The sequence below is a fragment of the Diadema antillarum genome, unplaced genomic scaffold (genome assembly GCF_040938485.1).
Source record: "Diadema antillarum isolate AM-2024a unplaced genomic scaffold, OU_Dant_1.0 scf00000077, whole genome shotgun sequence".
Classification (NCBI taxonomy): domain Eukaryota; kingdom Metazoa; phylum Echinodermata; class Echinoidea; order Diadematoida; family Diadematidae; genus Diadema; species Diadema antillarum.
The window spans coordinates 1,350,317-1,369,240 of record NW_027270966.1 but is presented as its reverse complement, the minus strand read 5'-3'; the positions used below and the strand labels follow the sequence as shown (position 1 = coordinate 1,369,240).

Below are 18,924 nucleotides of genomic sequence, written 5' to 3'. Positions count from 1 at the left end.
AATTAATAGCACAATACATCAGAATTGCAAGTACACTGGTATCAGAAATACCAGTATTAAGATGGTCATTTTCCCTTGACATCTGTAGTGGAAAGAAAAAGCAAATGTATTTCTGCATGCATGAAGTTTCGTTTCAAGTATGGTACATAATATATCTATTTGTTTGAAAATGCACAGAGTGCAGGCAAGACATACACTTGGGACCTGGTCTCTCATAACACAGCTACCAGAGTGATATTTCATTTCATAAATTGGATATAGAAAATAGTAAACCCCTCTCTCGTTACCTTTCTCAGAATTACCGGACGAGAAACACATATTACTTTCATTTTGACAATCCTCGAAAAAATAGTAAGATATCAAATAGTAAGGACCTCCCTCATCGCCTTGCTCAAAAGACCCGGACGAGAAACTGCTTTCTTTTTTTACTTGGCCTAACCATTGACCACTAGCAAATAACTGAAAACTTCACTCAAAAAAGAAAAAATAACACCTAAACCTTTACAATACAAAAAAAAATATATATTGCCTTATCGTGCCTTATTGCACCAAGTTGTATATCCAAATCAATTCTCAAATTCATAGTAAATTTTCTACCATTTTCTAGACAAAGCAGTATTTGTTATATTACCGTGTATGGTCTTTGAGACAAATACATTATTTCATCCTAGACCCATCCAGCGGCAGCCAGTCAAATTCTGAAACTGTATTCCTTAACTTGACATCACTGCTCACCACACGACTATTTCACACCTGGCTGCATTTAAATAGTCATGTGATTACACTATAATAAACAAATAACAAACCAGCATGCACTCATATACAGAGTACTCAAAGATACTACTACAAAGACAAAGTGTCTCCTCATCAGATCAATTCTGCCATCATTGCCGTACGGCAGAATGTTGATATCTTGTCATCAAAATATTCAGTGGGAGATATGATCAAGAGCAGAAGGCTATTGTACAAATGTACAAGGTGTCCTTTGTACACAAAAATAATTTTAGACGCACTTTTCTACCTGGCTAGTACCTAAAAATTGTACAGCACACACATTGTATCCATAGCACATGTAATACATGGTGTACAACTGTAAGTTTACATCACACATTGTTTATAATATTTTCTACACACAACATACTATGTACCTGTAGATCTTTTGGCTACACTACAAGTATGTAAGCTTTATTAATATCATTTGTGCTATGTAGTGCTGAGTGTGCTCTTGTCATGCGATCTCAAAAACATTTAGGGATAATCCCTTACACCTGAAATCAGCTGGTGTTAGCAGGTGTAGAATGCTTGGCCTACAAGTGTTTAATGTCATCTGCTGAACCACGCTCTGCTACAGTAGATTCATGTTGGTGATTTACACTTTGTACATGTACACATGCTTTCACGCATTGGCTAAAACAAGGCCCTGGAGATCAAATTTGTCAATTCAAGTTCAGTGTTGCCACAGTTGAATACGTGTGTAACTAGTAACTAGTCACCTCCATGGATGTCTCCACTCACATAAAGTTTGTACAATAAGTATAAATTGATGTACAAATATGTAGTATAAATAGCCAATTTGACACTTACAATGTAAGCAAAAGTCATCTGTGGAACATACACTTGTACACTTTGTACACAAACACTCTGGACAGACACAGACTCAATGTGCTTGCAAGCACATCAGAATGTATTCTGGAGTTTTACATGGACCACATCAAGAAATTTGAGGTATTTTGCTTTTGCACATCGCACACATACTGTGAATATTTTACTACAAGCATACAAATGTAAATGATCACAAATTCACACACATCACAACCTTTCTAGCACTCTAGGACTTTATACAATTGTATATTAGTCTCCAATACAAAATTGATCGAATCCACTATACAAGTAGATTAAAAAATTCATCAATCAATATGACGGTGTAAGAGCGTGGAATTGATCCAAAGATATATTTGTATTCAATTCAATTTTTCTTTTAGCTTTCCATAGAGTTTATGAATGAGTGTTACAATGGCATCATTTGCTATTGACTGAAATGAAAACATTCCCCATGAGAGAAAAATTCCCATCTCTAAGTTCTGCCACAGCAGAAAATAACAAATGATTCACAATCACATGATCCTGCTTCACCCAATAACTTAATATCTGACTAACATGGCTAATAATACAGTTTAAATGCCACACATTCTTATTCTTTATTATTATTCGATATTAAACTAGTGCTTCAGTGGTGCCAGATAGTCCTGCTGCACAATGAAATCATCAACTTTGATATATCATGGGACCTTGATCCCTACACTAATTAAAAGATTTAGTCTTGTGTCAGACAGCGAGAATCTCATACAGTTTTCATTTTCAATTTGCTAGAGTTTGATAATAGATCTAGTGAGTCAGAGCTCTGGTAAAATGTGATTTATAGAGAAGCTGTCGTGGCTATTAAAGCAGAAAGACCACAAAATATCAATCAGACCCTCCTGGTTTGAGTCCCCTGGCTGCAGTGGTTGTGCCCCTACCTTGGTTAGGCAAGGCACTTTGTCTTTATCCTCAATGCCTACTGTAGGACTCCTTTGAAGGGGCCTTATACAAGCCATTGGTCCCACATGGTTGCTGTGCTGTTGCTGAACAAGAAATGCTTCCTTCCTTGGGCTTTAGTGTAGTCGCAATGTAAAACAATCATTCAAGCAAATCATGGCATACTCACATCATATAGGCTCCAGAAGTTCTGTGATATTTTACTTGAAACTCATTCTCCACTTGTACGTGTAACACACACTCACTAAACATGGACCGTCTGTGGTGCCTATCATTCTCGCACACTCGTAGGCCTGTCAATAGTAGGCCTACCTACATTGGGGTCTACATTTGTACTATTTACTCAAATTAGAAATGAATAGAAATAGAATTTACATCTAATATCACGCATAGATTCCAATCACTACAAAGACTTTCAACTAATCTAGCATTATTGCCTTGTACCGAGTACTGTCTTGACCTTAAGCAACCCACCGTATGTGGTGGCATGGTATGGAGTATCTTGAATTAGAATCTTGTCTACTTAATATTTAGAAATCTACCTTGAATTTAACCTTGAAGTGCCACACCTCCATCTTCACATAGATAGGGCCTAACGTTAGATTACAAGTGTGGCAGGGTTTAGGGAGCTTTGTAATGAAACCCATTAGTAACTCAATTTTGATAATTTCTTTTTGAATGTGAGGAGTGTCTTCCAGTCAAACCAAATTGTCTAACATTACTCTAAATGATTCTCTTGCACAACCAGTCCCATACATAGCCATTTACCTTTTGAGCCTTGGCGTGGCTGGGTAGAAGACCAAGCAGTTTGCAGTCTGTAGCAATCTCCATCAATCTAACCGAAAAAGCTGCATTATTTATGTATATCATAGAATCTACCATCATCAGTCAAAGACTTATAACCAACAGAGGAGGTTTTTGTAATATGTGCGTAGACCCGCTGCACGCGAGATGCTCACCGTTCTTTGTGCGGCGACCCAACCACTCCGTACAGTAGCTACACATGTACAGGGCGTCCGGTTGATCCCGATCCCGGAGTTCTTGGGTAAGCCCCCTCAGAGATGTCTGGTTACTGTTCGTCGAGTTGGTTATCCAGATTCCCACAAATTCTTGTCCCCTTTTCGCCAGTCTTTAGGTCGAGAGAGTCCCCAAATTTGGATGCGTCAGGACATCACGTGAGTTCCCAATCGACAGAAACTATTGTGCCCTTTACTATTTTCAGTGTCGATGTATCTCTTTCTTCTTCAGAAGGGATGCAGATTTTGTTTCCCGAAAAAGGCTACTGAATTGCGCAGTTCAACTAATCCACTTGTCTGTAATGTACGGGATGATGTGCAGAACCGGACCGATATGATGTGCAACCGGATCCGGTGTGTGCTGCTGCTTATCCGGCACGGATTGGCACTGTTGGACGGGCGGGCGGCGTCTGCGCGCGATCCACGTAGGACTTTCACATAGAGATTATTAGTATACTAGTACATCTCTATGGCGCTGACGCATCAGAGATTCGGATACCAATAGATATTTTGATGCGTGTGAATGAATACTTGTAAACCACTAAACATCTCGAAACAACGGTTACCGAATCACTTTCTGTGTATTCATACTGTGTGCAAATCGAAACTTGGCAGTTGTGGCTAGAAACGAATACCAGTACGCAATAATTTTGGAAGCAGAGGACTCTCCTGGTAAAACCACCAAACAGTGGGGTAAAGAAAAAAGGGGAAAAAGGTAAACTAAAATCATCCAGCTAAAGGCAATACCGCCCTCCCCGGCAAAAGGTTGCACAGCTGCTGAAACTGGCCTGTGCGTTTTTAGGCAATTTTTGTACTAGTATTTCAAGGAAAAGATTACTAAGTGTAGCCTCTATTCTCTTTGTAAGTTCCATTCATTCAGTGCTCTGTTGGAATCATGTAGTGAAATCAAGAATTGTATACAAACCATATTGGATCATCTATGATCAATGCATTGCAAATGGTAGGCTTGACCGAAAGATCGGTCTGTATCTGTTCGTCGGGGAATGTTCCGCGGAGACTGCGTCTGGCTTCACGGATCCCCTCCGTGTCTACGGAGGACAGCGTTAATGGCAAAATATAAAAGAGTCCTCCGGACAGACGGATCTGTCTGTCTAGTGGTAGGCCTACGCCTTCCATTTACAGGTATTTTAAAATCGACTTTGGTGGAGTGTCAAAGGAGTCATTATGATGAGTTAGGCAAGAAGAAAATTAGAGGCCAAGAGGTCATCTTTACAGAGGTAAGTTGCCGACAAGAAGTAATAAAGATCGGCCAGAGGGATCTGATAAGAATTTCAGGGTTTGTGTACGCAAAGAAAAATAATATACCGCGATATACAAAAAAAAAAGCCATAGTGATAGGCTTGCAGCTCACCCAACCATGACCAGAACAAAGCACATAAAACAAAAACAAAAAACAATAAAGAGTCACTCGATCCATCAACAAAGCTTTCTTTTTCTTTTAACCCGCTCTTTTTTTTTTTAAAGCACAGGCATTGTCATGTGGCCGTTCACACGATATTACATTTTATACAACGTTACTTTGGAGACAATAGTGTCGAGATCAACATTCTGAAATCTAATCTTCTGTGCAGTCAAAATGCCAGCATGCCCGTGGGATTCTAATTCGAGCAACTTCAGTTTGATGGTCATAACAAATTTTCTCAATTTTGTCGCCTCTTCTTGTCAGTAGCATGTCTTGTCCCACACAAACATCTTATCAACAAAGGCCTGATGACACAACATTATAATTACGATCTAAACTAAATGGATGGATAACATAGATATGCAGAAACAGATTCAACATGCAGACGAACATAATTTGCGTCTCAAAATAAATGACATACGGAACATTCTGAACGAAATCCTTAAAAAAGAAATTGCTTAGGGGAAAAAAAAATTCTTTCAAAGAAAGACAATTCTCAGGCCTTCGTTATTGCGAGTCATTGGTGGCTTGTGGTTTGGTTGACTGAATTTGTTAATATGCCCTAAACTCTTTGGCCCGTACTCTGCTAAAGACTTAAACCGAGTTTAAACCAATGTCTGGTCTAAAGTGGGTCTAAAGTGAGTCTAAAAAGAAAATGGGTTTAAACCTTGGTCTACAGTAGAATACGGGGCTCTGAGTCTGGTGCAAATTCTTCCACGCAGATCTTCCTGTGTACTGTTTCCAGATGTTTGGACCTCATATATGCATCCGGGCCTGTATAGTGATTATGACAGAAGACGAAATATCCTTTTTGTCCGACCCGAGGAGGCAAGCCCACTTACAGTTTAATTAAGCTAGTACTTAGTTATTATACCTTAGTGGCAGGTGCAAGCCAACAATATCTTGAGACTCTTGAAAGTGCACGAATGAGGGTACTCAAATGGATACCCTCAGCTGGTGATCCGTCTCCTTTTTTCTTTTTTCTTTTTTGTATATACCTTATGTATATTGGGCAGACTGTTATTAGTGTAACCAAACTATTAAAAAAAATCAGAACAGAAGTGCAACTGGCAGACTTGAGGCTGATTTGAGGATGAAATTAATTCACGTTGCCACTGAAGCAGCAGTTTGGTACTCGGAACCACCACGAAGGAAGAAAAATAAAGAAAGAAAAAAATGTGATATAAAGTAACTGTCTTGTCTGACAGTGTTTGCTGTTACCGGCGGATGACAGCTAAAGGGATTGATTTTACAACTAAAAGTTCATGACCCTATACCTATTAAAAGGCTACAGTTCGTAATTCTGTTATTTCGAAGGTTCGTTACGCCGAAGGTTCGTTAATCCGAAAATAGAATAAGGTTCGCTATATATTTCGGAGGTTCGTTATTCAGTATAGGTTCATTAATCCGAAAATGAAATAAGGCTTCTTAATGCGACATAAAATAAGGTTCGTTATTCCGAGAGTTTCATAATCTCAAACTAAGTGAAAGGTTCGTTATTTCGAAAGTTAGTTAATCCGAAAACGAAATAAGGTTCATAATTCCAAATTTTCGTAAGGAGGCCTAGTCACCTTTTTTTCTTTTTCAGATGAATGAACCTTATTTTATTTTTCAATTGACGAACCTTCGGAATAACGCCGCATAATATGTTCGGATTGACGACCCTTATTTCATTTCCGCATTATACGAACATTTGCAATGGGCATGGAGAATTTGTGAGTTTCGGAAGAACTAACCTTCAGAATACCGAACGTCACCCCAAAGTGCAACATTGGCGATAAATTTTGGTCTACATGTGATATAATGATAACTGTGTTAAAATACTTCACATGCTTTGTGAACTTATAACAGATATATTTTTTATTCAAAGCGTTTTTATACAAAAAAAACAGACAGAATTGGTCAAGAATTGAAAATTGTAAATCGAAATCATGTCAGTGTTGGCCTTGGTAATGTTCACAATGAGACCGTGGATTATAAGCATATTATCTCTGTAACCATGGTAACTGAAAATGTGTAGGCCTGATTGTGCATTCTCTAGCTTGTATAAGTAAGCTTTACAGTAAATGTCTCCTCCAACGAACGGTGAGTATTATTTGCTATGGGCAAAACAAAACAACACCGACTGTCAGCTGCAAAGCAAGCCATAATTATTACTGCAGCAATTCTTGACGCAAAATACACGACATTTGCTTTGCGACAAATTTCCCGGTCTGCTATTTTCTCTAATTGGACTTATCGGGTTAGAGTTAGAGTTGTGATAGGGTTTTAGGTTTCGTAGTATGAGGGTTATGTTTGTGGTTAGAATCTAAGTTCGGCTTAGCGTGCAGATATTTCATGGGAGCAATTCATGTCGCAGGAGCTAACGTCATGGAACCCCCGGTAGATAGGGGGACCCCAGTGTTAAAGCCCAACTCTGCTGTTTGTTTCGTCAGTGTAGTCGGTGTATAGTCGGACAGTGTGGTGGGGGCGCTGTAGTGGATAAGACTCTTGGCTGTCAATTAGAGATCCCGAGTTCAAATAATGTCAAGTGCCTATGTCCTTAATTAAGTTGGACAAATTGTTGGACACGATGTTCTCACCCACCATGTCCCTGTCAACCCAGGTTTGTAAATGGGTAAATGGCAACTCTAGGGTAATAAAAATGGTGGAGCCCTCTGGAGGTCAGAGCAGGGGCAACGCTGAAGAGGCTTGATAAAGAACTGCAGCACATGAAATGCACAAACCGATATATCTATTTTTATCAACTTGAGATACTTGAATTAAAGCTGCTGAAGAACAAAGAAAATTATTGAAATGTAAGTGATAATTTAAGAAGTCTTCAGAGGTATTTCTTGTTATGTGGGTTCCATTCGAGCACACACACACACACACATACACACAAGTGAATTTGAATATTATATGTATGTATTATCTATTCATTTGTATAACAATATGTGTAAGTATACTTTAATTATCAAATGAATATATATGTATACTATATATATATATATATATATGTTGATAAGGTAGTCCACGTGTTGGCAAGATAAAAAGATAAGTAACAAAGCTGCAACAAAGTTCATGCTGTATTCACCAACGGTTTATTTCTTCACACAAATTTTCGGGCGTCTCGCCGCCCTTTCTCAAGTGTTGATACTGAGAGAACAATAACAAAATTAAGCCATAACAATATATTGCAACCGTGTTACTAAGGATGCGCGCTTTAACGCATCCATGCTAGGCATCCTAACACCCAGCGCGCATCCTGGCAACAGTACAATGTTACGTCATAATGAAATTACAATGAGTATAAAGCATACATGAAAAAACTTGGCACGACTGATACAGAAGTAATTCCTCTGAATACGCAGCTGCGGTGGTAATGTAAAAGCAGTGCATTATTTCTTTCAAAATTCAACATACACATAAATTAACTTTAATTCTAGTGTATAGATAATCTTTACATAATCTGAAATTATCATGATCAATATAAACATTCGATTTTTTTAAATCAAACTGAATCGTCACACTGATGGTTATGCAAAATATGTGCAAGCAGTTTACCATTCCTTTCAAACTTCAGCATACACATACATTAACTTCCAAATTCTGGTGAGTAGATAGTCTTTAAATAATCTGAGACTATAGCATGAATATGAAATACGTGAAAAATCATATTTTTCTTCTTTTGATTAAATAGATACGTCACAATACGTCTCGGAGTGGAAAAAAGACTGGTTCCAAGAAATGGTTAAAAGGAGCGTCAGCATTATATCACTCAAGCAATATAATGATAAGATCTATTGCAGCGGGGTAAACGGGAGAACATACAACAATAAGTGACCCTACGAGCTTGTTCACGAAGGAAGCTGAGACTCTTTGTAATAACCTGAAACACATCGATAAGAGAGAAGCGAAACAACTTGTACCAAGTAAGCCGGTAACTAGTAGATTTTACACATTACCTAAGATCCATAAACTTCCGACGATGGTAGCAAATGCCACTGACAAAAATGCTGAAGATTTGGAAACTTCCGAAATTACTGAGTTATCGAGAGAACATAAGATCATTCCGCCTGGACGGCCAATTGTTTCCAGTGTAGGTTCACTTACTGAACCGATGTCAGCTTTCATTGACAAGTATCTACAAGGGGTCTTACATAACGTCGAGAGCTATGTAAAAGATACCAATGATTTTCTTAATAGACTCGACAACATTCAGCTTCCTCCAAATTGCACTCTAGTCACTTTGGATGTCGTCAGTCTGTACACGAACATTCCTCACTCCGATGGGGTTAATGCATTGCGTAGATTTTTGACCAAACACGACCCTTCTTCTGACATGCCCATAGAAGACATTTGTCGTCTTGCCCAGTTCATCTTGAAACATAATTACTTCACATTTGATGATGAATGCTTTCTACAAACTCAAGGTACTGCCATGGGTACTAAATTTGCGCCAGCGTATGCCAGTATTTTTATGGCCGTACTCGAGGAAGAATTCCTCTCGAAAGAAACTCTAAAACCTAGCATGTTCGTCCGCTACATTGACGACATTTTTCTCATTTGGCCCCATTCTGACGAACAGCTGTCGGAGTTCCACTCCAAGCTCAACATGGTTCATCCCGACATCAAATTTACTATGGACAGCTCTAGGTCAGAAGTACACTTTCTTGATGTGACTATCCGCAAAGAAGGAGGGAAGCTGAACACGTCTGTTTACCACAAACCTACAGACAGACAGACGTATCTTAAGTACAACAGCTTCCATCCTAATCATATTAAGAGGTCAATTGTGTACAGTCAAATGCTCCGCTACAGACGAATCATTTCTGATCACAAGGAATTTCTGGATGCGTCTTTGAAGCTGGGGCAAAAATTCGTTGCAGCGGGGTACCCGTTAGACATTGTGCAAGCAGGTAGGGACCGCGCGATAGCAAAAAGACGCTCATCCTTACTACATCATGATAATCTGAAACCCAAAGACTCACACACACGCAAAGTCTTTGTAACAACATATCATCCCACATCACAACAGTTCATGAAGGAAGTGAGGAAAGAATGGCCTACTCTCAAACAAGTCCAATCGGTAGCTCCCGAGTTAACAGCACGTCCCTTACATGCACAACGACAGCCACGCAACCTGAAGAGTTTGCTTACACGATCTCGAGTCAACAGAACAATCAATCCTACTGGAAATCATAAATGTGGAAACAAACGATGTCAAATATGCGCTCACCTAATCACAGATACAGATATCACACTTGGCTCCGGCCACACCCTCCATCCGACGTCAGGGGACTGCAACAGCAAGAATGTAGTATACAGCCTTACATGCAAGCAATGTCCCCTGGCTGTCTACATCGGAGAAACAACAAATTTTAGACAACGTTTCAACAATCACAAAAGCACAATCATTAGAAGTCAAACACAACATCCAGTCGCACAACACTTCAACAAACCAAATCACACACTAACAGATCTGCAATGTTGCATTTTATACAAGGACATGGAAGCATTTGAAGAAAGACACGTGAAAGAACTAAAAACAATCATCCGCACACGAAGCTTCCAGGGACAGGGCATGAACATAGATCTATCATGGCTCACGAACTACACTTTTTACAAGTAGGTGCGCCGCTTATTGTTGTATGTTCTCCCGTTTACCCCGCTGCAATAGATCTTATCATTATATTGCTTGAGTGATATAATGCTGACGCTCCTTTTAACCATTTCTTGGAACCAGTCTTTTTTCCACTCCGAGACGTATTGTGACGTATCTATTTAATCAAAAGAAGAAAAATATGATTTTTCACGTATTTCATACTCATGCTATAGTCTCAGATTATTTAAAGACTATCTACTCACCAGAATTTGGAAGTTAATGTATGTGTATGCTGAAGTTTGAAAGGAATGGTAAACTGCTTGCACATATTTTGCATAACCATCAGTGTGACGATTCAGTTTGATTTAAAAAAATCGAATGTTTATATTGATCATGATAATTTCAGATTATGTAAAGATTATCTATACACTAGAATTAAAGTTAATTTATGTGTATGTTGAATTTTGAAAGAAATAATGCACTGCTTTTACATTACCACCGCAGCTGCGTATTCAGAGGAATTACTTCTGTATCAGTCGTGCCAAGTTTTTTCATGTATGCTTTATACTCATTGTAATTTCATTATGACGTAACATTGTACTGTTGCCAGGATGCGCGCTGGGTGTTAGGATGCCTAGCATGGATGCGTTAAAGCGCGCATCCTTAGTAACACGGTTGCAATATATTGTTATGGCTTAATTTTGTTATTGTTCTCTCAGTATCAACACTTGAGAAAGGGCGGCGAGACGCCCGAAAATTTGTGTGAAGAAATAAACCGTTGGTGAATACAGCATGAACTTTGTTGCAGCTTTGTTACTTATATATATATATATATATATATATATATATATTGCTTTCCACATATTGGCATTTACGCATTGATGGTTAAGAGAAAATAAGGTTCACGCATTTTAGCCAACTAGTTCGGCCGTAATCTGGCAGAACTCCCTAAGTCGATTTTGGTCGATTTTCAGGTTTTGAGTGTTTTGTGTGTTTTTTCTCATGCTCTTTCAAGTGGGCCAAAAAATAAGTTGTGAATCGGTACAGAAAGTTATTTTTAGAAAGTGATTTTGGCAAAATTCCTGAGGAGAGAGGGCGATTAATCTGGCAGAACTGCGTAAGTCGAGATTCGAAATGAATTTTCCGATGTTAATCAGGCAGAACTGCGTAAGTCGACTTACGACAACGCTTGGACCAAGGTGTTCCTGCATCCCGCACGGACATGGTATATCTTAACACGCGCGTGCGTGACCTTGGTAGTGACGAACGCGCTGCGCGTTCAGGCTAGCAGTGCCTGCCTGCGCCTAAACTAGCTAGCTAGACACGTCGTACGGCTACGTAGCTACGTGTATTGTACACGACGACAGTCACGCTAAAGCAATAACCCTCGTTACTCTTGGGGGAAATTGCCACTTTCTTTCCCTTCATAGACTGGCAGGCTTCAAAACAGGTCAATATGCGGTATGCCTTACTATTAAGTTTTGCTACAATCTAGTGTTTTTTAAGCCTAGAGCATTTCTAGATCTAACAAACGTTATAGTTTGCATCTTGTCTGACATCACGCTCCAGTCAATTTTAGGCCTACTTAGTACTGCTGCAGCACTTGTCCATTGTTAGTGTACGTGAAATCAATGTACTGTGCGGTAGCGTAGGTCACGCGAACAATAATATCTGTAATCCATTGACCATAGCTTTTTATTTTATTTTTCATTGTAATAAGCGGTTAGTGGGCTTGGATCTATGGGATTGATCTCGAGAAGTTTAATGAATATCTAGGATACCGTCCATAACGATGGCATTTTCGATCCAATCCTACAGACGTCAGAAATTGACCAATACTAACACTTAAATTACAGTTTACTTTTTAATACCGGTACCGTACCGGTACTCCCAGTAGAGTTGTGCAGTAGGGGCCTACTACTAGTAGCATGTTAGACTACTGGGGCCTACCGTTACTTAACTTAGGCTGAATCGCCGGTTATTCTGTCTTTACTCAGTTTTCTATTTTTCCAGATTTGATTCGGCCAGACATTCTTGAAGTCTGTAATATGAAGAATCTAGAATCTACAGGTTAAACGCTAAATTATAAACATTTAGCCCTAGAAATAGATCTGAAACTTAGATTTAGATCTGTGTTCTATTAAACAGTTATACATTACTACTAGTCTAGTACTACTACTAGACATTATAGGTTATAGACTTTATACACTTACCGTTAGTCATTATAGATAGGCAGGTTAGGCTTTACGTTGTTCTTAGATCTACTGTAACATTAGTACCTTCTAGGCCTAGATCCCCAATAAACAGTCTAGCTGTAACGCTAGATTTAGCCCCTACCTGGATATAGAGTCTAGCGTTAGATCTAGAGTCTAGACTAGAAAATCTAGAAACTAATTTTCATTGATCTACTAGTCTGTTATAATGACGCCCCAAAATAGACGTCTGGATGTTACATAGACCTAGACAATCGAGTAGACAGAGTTCGAGAGTTCTCGTACGTTTTTAATAGTAGGGTGTCTGATCGCGCACTGCTAACCCTCGACCAAAACGCGCCCCTATCTCATAACACGCAAGTCCCATAGAATGCAATGGAGCCGCGCGCCTACGCCGTTTTGACCCAGCATTTTTGAGCAAAATTTCGCCTTTATTGCCAAATCCCCAGACCATGCCATTAACGAATCCTAACAAATTTGGTATCATATGAAAGAGGAAGTTTTTCTCCATATCCTATCAGAACGGCGGTACATGAATCCGACGATAAATTGATGTAAAAATCGATAGAAGCACATCTATCCCCATATCTCAGCGTCTGCTTCGGTATTTGTATTGCCGTGAGACATACTAGTAGTTGAGGACATGCTGAATCCGATGGTGCCGCTAGTTTTTCGCTAGCTCCACGCCTAGGTGTGGGGATATCGCCTTGAAGATACCCCTTGCAATAATTTTTTGGTCACAGCGAACGTTTTAGGCGGGGCTTCGTATGCAAGAATCCATAGTAACTTCGCGCGAAGGGGCTAATGCATATGTAAATTTGATTACGCATCGCCGTCTAAAACCACATGGCCTCTACGGTTGTGTGGGGATGGATCGCGTTTGCATGCGGCGCGCGCCAGATGCTGCCAGCAGAGCTAGAGAGCTACCACTGTGTGTGTGTCACTACGTTTGTGTGTGTATGTGTTGTGTATGATGTGCATATCACGAGGCAGGAAACTGGGCTGTCGCTTGCGATAGCTCCTACAACACGCATCACATAGCATGCACTCTGTACTGTACATATCGAATACAGTCACGCTCACAAATCACGTACGTCTTGCAAAACAACCAGACTCTACTAAATTTCTGTCTACTACTATTAGTTTACTTGTGGATTGGTTATGATCTTATCGTTGTTCATTTATATTTCGAAAGTGCACTCGCAATGCTCGAGTCACTGGCACTAAGCCGAGAAATCGGTTGTAAATACAATCATGTCCGCTTAGCCAAGTGCGAACGAAGTAGGCCTTAGCTAACGTTACTGTGGTGGTAGCGGCAGCGGTGTATTACGAACACCCGATCGACAAAAAGGGCGTGGAAAAGATTTCGGAAGACTCTTATTTGGCCATTTTTGCATGTACGAATAGTGGTAATGTGGCATCAATTCCAAGCCTGTGGCTGTAGAGGTTGTAGCTTGTGCATTTCACGCGAGCTGCGTGCACCTGCTCTCGACAATCGACTGCATATTTCTTCGAACCATGCTCGCCATGCCGGCTCCCCTGGCCTACAATCGCGATGCTCTCCGCTCGGCTCCATTCCCCGAACTTTACCGGCGGGGCTGCGCCAGCTGCCTAGCTGCTGCTAGATAGCTGCGCCTGCATACATACGCGGGGTTCGTACGTGTTGTAGGGCGCTCAATACGGTACATGTGAATCGAATGTAAACTGAATAAAGAGCACGTACGTGCGCACGCAGCGCACACAGGGTCTGACAAGACATAGGGGGAGTGGCTTCTGCGCTTGTTACGCGTATTTTCTAACCGCTGTACGCTCATTATCTGATCGCTGGATTTGGGTCACATTTTCATGCGTGCTCGTAAAAAAAGGGGGTGATATTGCTGTGATTTCAAAGTTAAATTTCTCAAGATAGAAACATCATTTCGCCATGAAATTTGAAATATGTCTTAATGATGTAAGTCTCTTTCATATGAAATATTTCACAATTCGTTTCTCACAGAATTTCAAAAGTTACAAAAATGCTCCCGACACCCTATTAATAGGCCTGCGTAGATAGTAACGGTTAGAACACTACTACCCTAACGTTAGTACTGTAGCGACAATAAGGCCTACAGTAGGAGTCGACACAAACGAGAACTAGGGTCTATTTTTTTATTTTCTAATAAAACTGTAAATAAACTTTTAGTCAGGCCTAGCTCCTAGTATTCTTTAGTTTAAATAGAGTTTAGGCCTTCAGCCAAAAGGGTCTAGGCTTACTCTTACTTTGGGCATAGAGTAGGAATACTAGGATAATGATGAGATCAGTAGGCCTATCGTATGCAGATTCCTACGTACCGCTCTACTACTCTCTAGACGTCTAGTGTATCGTTAGGCCTGAAAAGACTACGGTCTAGACGGTCTACAGTGTAGTTCCTGTAGTCTTGATGAACAATATAGCTTAACATCTAGAATCTAGTCTAATATTATTCTTAATCCAAATGCAATGCTTCACGAGATCGACAATAACCCAAGCAGCAGCCAGGCTTTTGATGTAGCAGTACTTGTGCCGCTAAATAATACTGAAACATGAACACAGACTGACAACATTTGGGGAAAGCAAGTTATTTTCCTCATACAAATGAATGGATAAAATGAAATTAAATGTGAATCAATGATGATGACTTTATACAATACAAATATTTCAAAAAAAAAATTGTACTCAATCTAAAATATTCATTGTTTTGACACTGCATCCGCTGAATAGTAAGAGGGTGGATGGTAAAATACGATAGATAACCCGCAGAAAATAGACCGAGATACGTAGTTCTGGTTGATAAACCACGTGTTTATCAGCCAGAACTGCGTATCTCTAGGAGATACGCAGTTCTGGCTGATAAGCACGTGGTTGACGACGAAAAGAGATACGTAGTTCTGCCTGATGAAACACGTGCTTATCAGGCAGAACTGCGTATCTCCTAGAGATACGCAGTTCTGCCTGAAAAACCCCCCGCATGGCCAAAAACTTACGCAGTTCTGGCTGATCAACCCGGGCACGTGACCAGAGATACGCAGTTCTGCCAGATTACGATCGCAAAAATTTGGCGACGATTAATCTGGCAGAACTGCGTAAGTTTTTTAAATTGGTAATTTTTGCTACTTAAAAAGGTCAAATTGTCATTTTTTTGCTGGAAATAAATTCTTTAGACCAATTATGACCGAGAAAAGAGGACAAATGCAACTCATCGTATCTCAGTTTAGAAAGGTGTAACATTGAATCTTTAAACCCGATTTCTGGCGTAATGTGTTAAAGGAGATACGCAGTTCTGCCAGATTACGGCCGAGTTATTCTTATTGATTAAATAATAAATAGCATAAAATTAACTTGTTGGATAAAATGCATTAGCAATTTTTCTCTTGACTATCAATATATGTATATATATATATACAGCTGTATATACATATATATCATATGGAGTGCACATATTCACAGGCTGATAAAAGGGAGTTCTGATATGTTTGCTGAAATCTGACAAAAACCCTAAACAAAATAAAACAAAAATACCAAATGTACGAAACAGGAAACATTCATAAATCAACAAAAACTCGGTGTTGAGGTCATAAATTTATTTGATGTTACTCATCCAGTATTGGCAACATACAAAATATAGATACAATGCTCCCGTGTTGGATTCACACTGGACTGCTTCATATATATACAAATACATCAGATGCACGGAGAAGAAATGGGGGGGGGGGGGATCAATGGATTGGAGATCGACAAATTCACATTGTTGATCAACTGACGAAAGGTCAACTGATGAAAGGTCAGCTGACAAAAGGGCAATAGGACATTGGGGGGGGGGGATCCGAGGATCATTTCATGAAGCGCTTTGTCCGACAACTTTATCAGACAAATTTGCTTTCAGCCAATCTGACGCAAGGATTTTAGTAGCATATAACAGTTTGTCAGAAAAAAGAAATATCTGACAAAATGCTTCATGAGTCCCCTAGACTGCATTCAGTCATTTTGAAAAATGCATTGAAGCTACTGACACAGGCAAACTCCCCCATACAGAGGTCACTGACCCCAAAAGACTCATGCTCACAGTGACAATATTTCAAAATAAAATGGCCTTTTCAAATGTGTTTCTCTGTTTGACTGCCTATAACACAAAATTGCCCCTTTTATGGCAAATTTGTTATATCAGTACTCGCTATGGAGTTACATGTTGAAAGTGTCTAACTGCCCTCTATTCATCGTTGAACAAATGAGCTGATCTTATTTGATGTGATGTATTTCATACATCCTGAATCCTGAATCCTGTACATATATAGCACAATGACAAAATGAACTTTCTCTCTCAACGAGTTTGTGGACAGATATGGGAAGGTAAACACAAGAGGACCAATAGCAACAAAGTGGTCAACCACACAAATGTCACGGACATAACATTCAAATGCTGTATATTTTTTGATATATTATTGCATTCAAAAGGCCAGTAAAGATTTGCATACAATCATTTAAGTTATTAAGACAAAAGTTAGCCACACAAGCTGCTGGTATCCAGGCAGGCTGACTAATGTTGTTGGATATTACGGACATCTAGCACACTTTCTCTCTTTCTGGGTACATAACAAAGTCAGAATTTGAGGGGCTTTAATCCAGCATTTCATTCCTGTTAAATAAATGCAAAGTACTATTTTTTTTACACCATTCATTACAGAAATACAAAAAAAAAAAAATAATAATTTCTTCCTTTGCACTTCCTCATTGCTGAGCAAATAAATAAAGAGATGTTTGCATACATATTTTCACTTGGAAAAGCTAGAACTTAGTGTCTGTCACTACTGCAGCTCTCTAGGAAAAGATTACAATTACACAAACAAACAAACAAACAAAAACAAGAAAGCATTCAGAGAAATTTATGTAAAGACAACATCACATTGAATAAAAGAAACCTCAAGCACAATCTTGCTTCTGCAAACTAATCAAAAGGAAAATATAAGCGGGGGTTTAAATTTGACACAAGCAGCAAGCATACGGCATGCATTTCAACAAACTCCACCCAGCACTTTCAACCTCCTTCTGATCTTTGTCTTTTAACTCATCTATTTCAAACAGACAAACAATACAAAAGCTTTCAAGTATGATTATCTATAACTAAAGACATAAAACTCATTGAAAAAAAAAAAAAAAGGAAGAACGGAGGTGTTCAACAATGAACAGAAAGAGTATATAAATATCTGTACTTCTAGACAGAACCTCGGGGAAAAACAGGAGGCAGTCATAAATAAATACAGTATGTACAGGAAAAATACAAAATTATAATGCAGAATATACAGACAATGCTTAAGTGTGGCCAATTTTACACACATTACACTAAATTACATTACAGAAATAATGTTCAGGTTGCTCTTTGCCTGCTGTGAGTGAAATGGATCCATGATTTCACACATTTCATACCCCAGTTTCATGACCAAATGTAGCATGCAAAGCAAATATAATCAGTTAGATTGAAAGAATCAAATCATGGATGTAATTCGGGTGTTACTGTTTGCTTCACAACCAAAAAGAAAAAAAATACTAATCAAATGTTGTCAAACGTTTTCACTGCTAAGAGACTTTCAGGGTGTCAAAAATACAGATATGCATATCATCGTTGCAGATTACAAAGGCAAAAGCTTTATATCCAACTTAGTCTAGATGCAATTTGGAGTGCATAAACAGATTCTGTCAGAGTCTGACAACCATAGAACCAGTTTGAAATTCAACATTAAGTGGCATGCTATCTCTCTCTCTCTCTCTTTTCTCCAACATATAGTAATCTGTCCACTAAGACTGAAAATTGGGTAGAAAGACACTTATGTCTACTTCTAAGGGCACATTCTGTTTTCATTGTAGACATGTGTATAATTTCATGCACATCCGAGACAGACTAATAATCATGCCTGCATACTAATACCGGTAATCAAAGAGTGCACCAAAAATATTACAAATTCCCTCAATTCTCAGCTAAAGCGATTTGATGAAACCACACTGCAGAAATAACTGGATTGATTTTGTATTTTCTTTTTCATGTCTATGTGTCTGAATCTATACTTAATCAAGTACTTATTCAAACGCTTACCTATTTACTTAGTATCTATTTGCATAATTATTCATGTAGGTACCAG

The 18,924-nt window shown here is 39.1% G+C and overlaps 1 protein-coding gene across 1 annotated transcript in view; it reads right to left on the bottom strand.

Annotated features, from left to right (window-relative positions):
* LOC139717593 (kelch-like protein 38) overlaps positions 1-3,854 on the bottom strand; it is a 77,545-nt gene extending 73,691 nt beyond the window's left edge. Inside the window, exon 1 of the mRNA XM_071629103.1 lies at positions 3,495-3,854. The gene's annotated coding sequence lies outside the window, so the exon portion shown is untranslated. The remainder of the gene's footprint in view (positions 1-3,494) is intronic.
* Between the last annotated feature and the right edge of the window lie 15,070 nt (positions 3,855-18,924).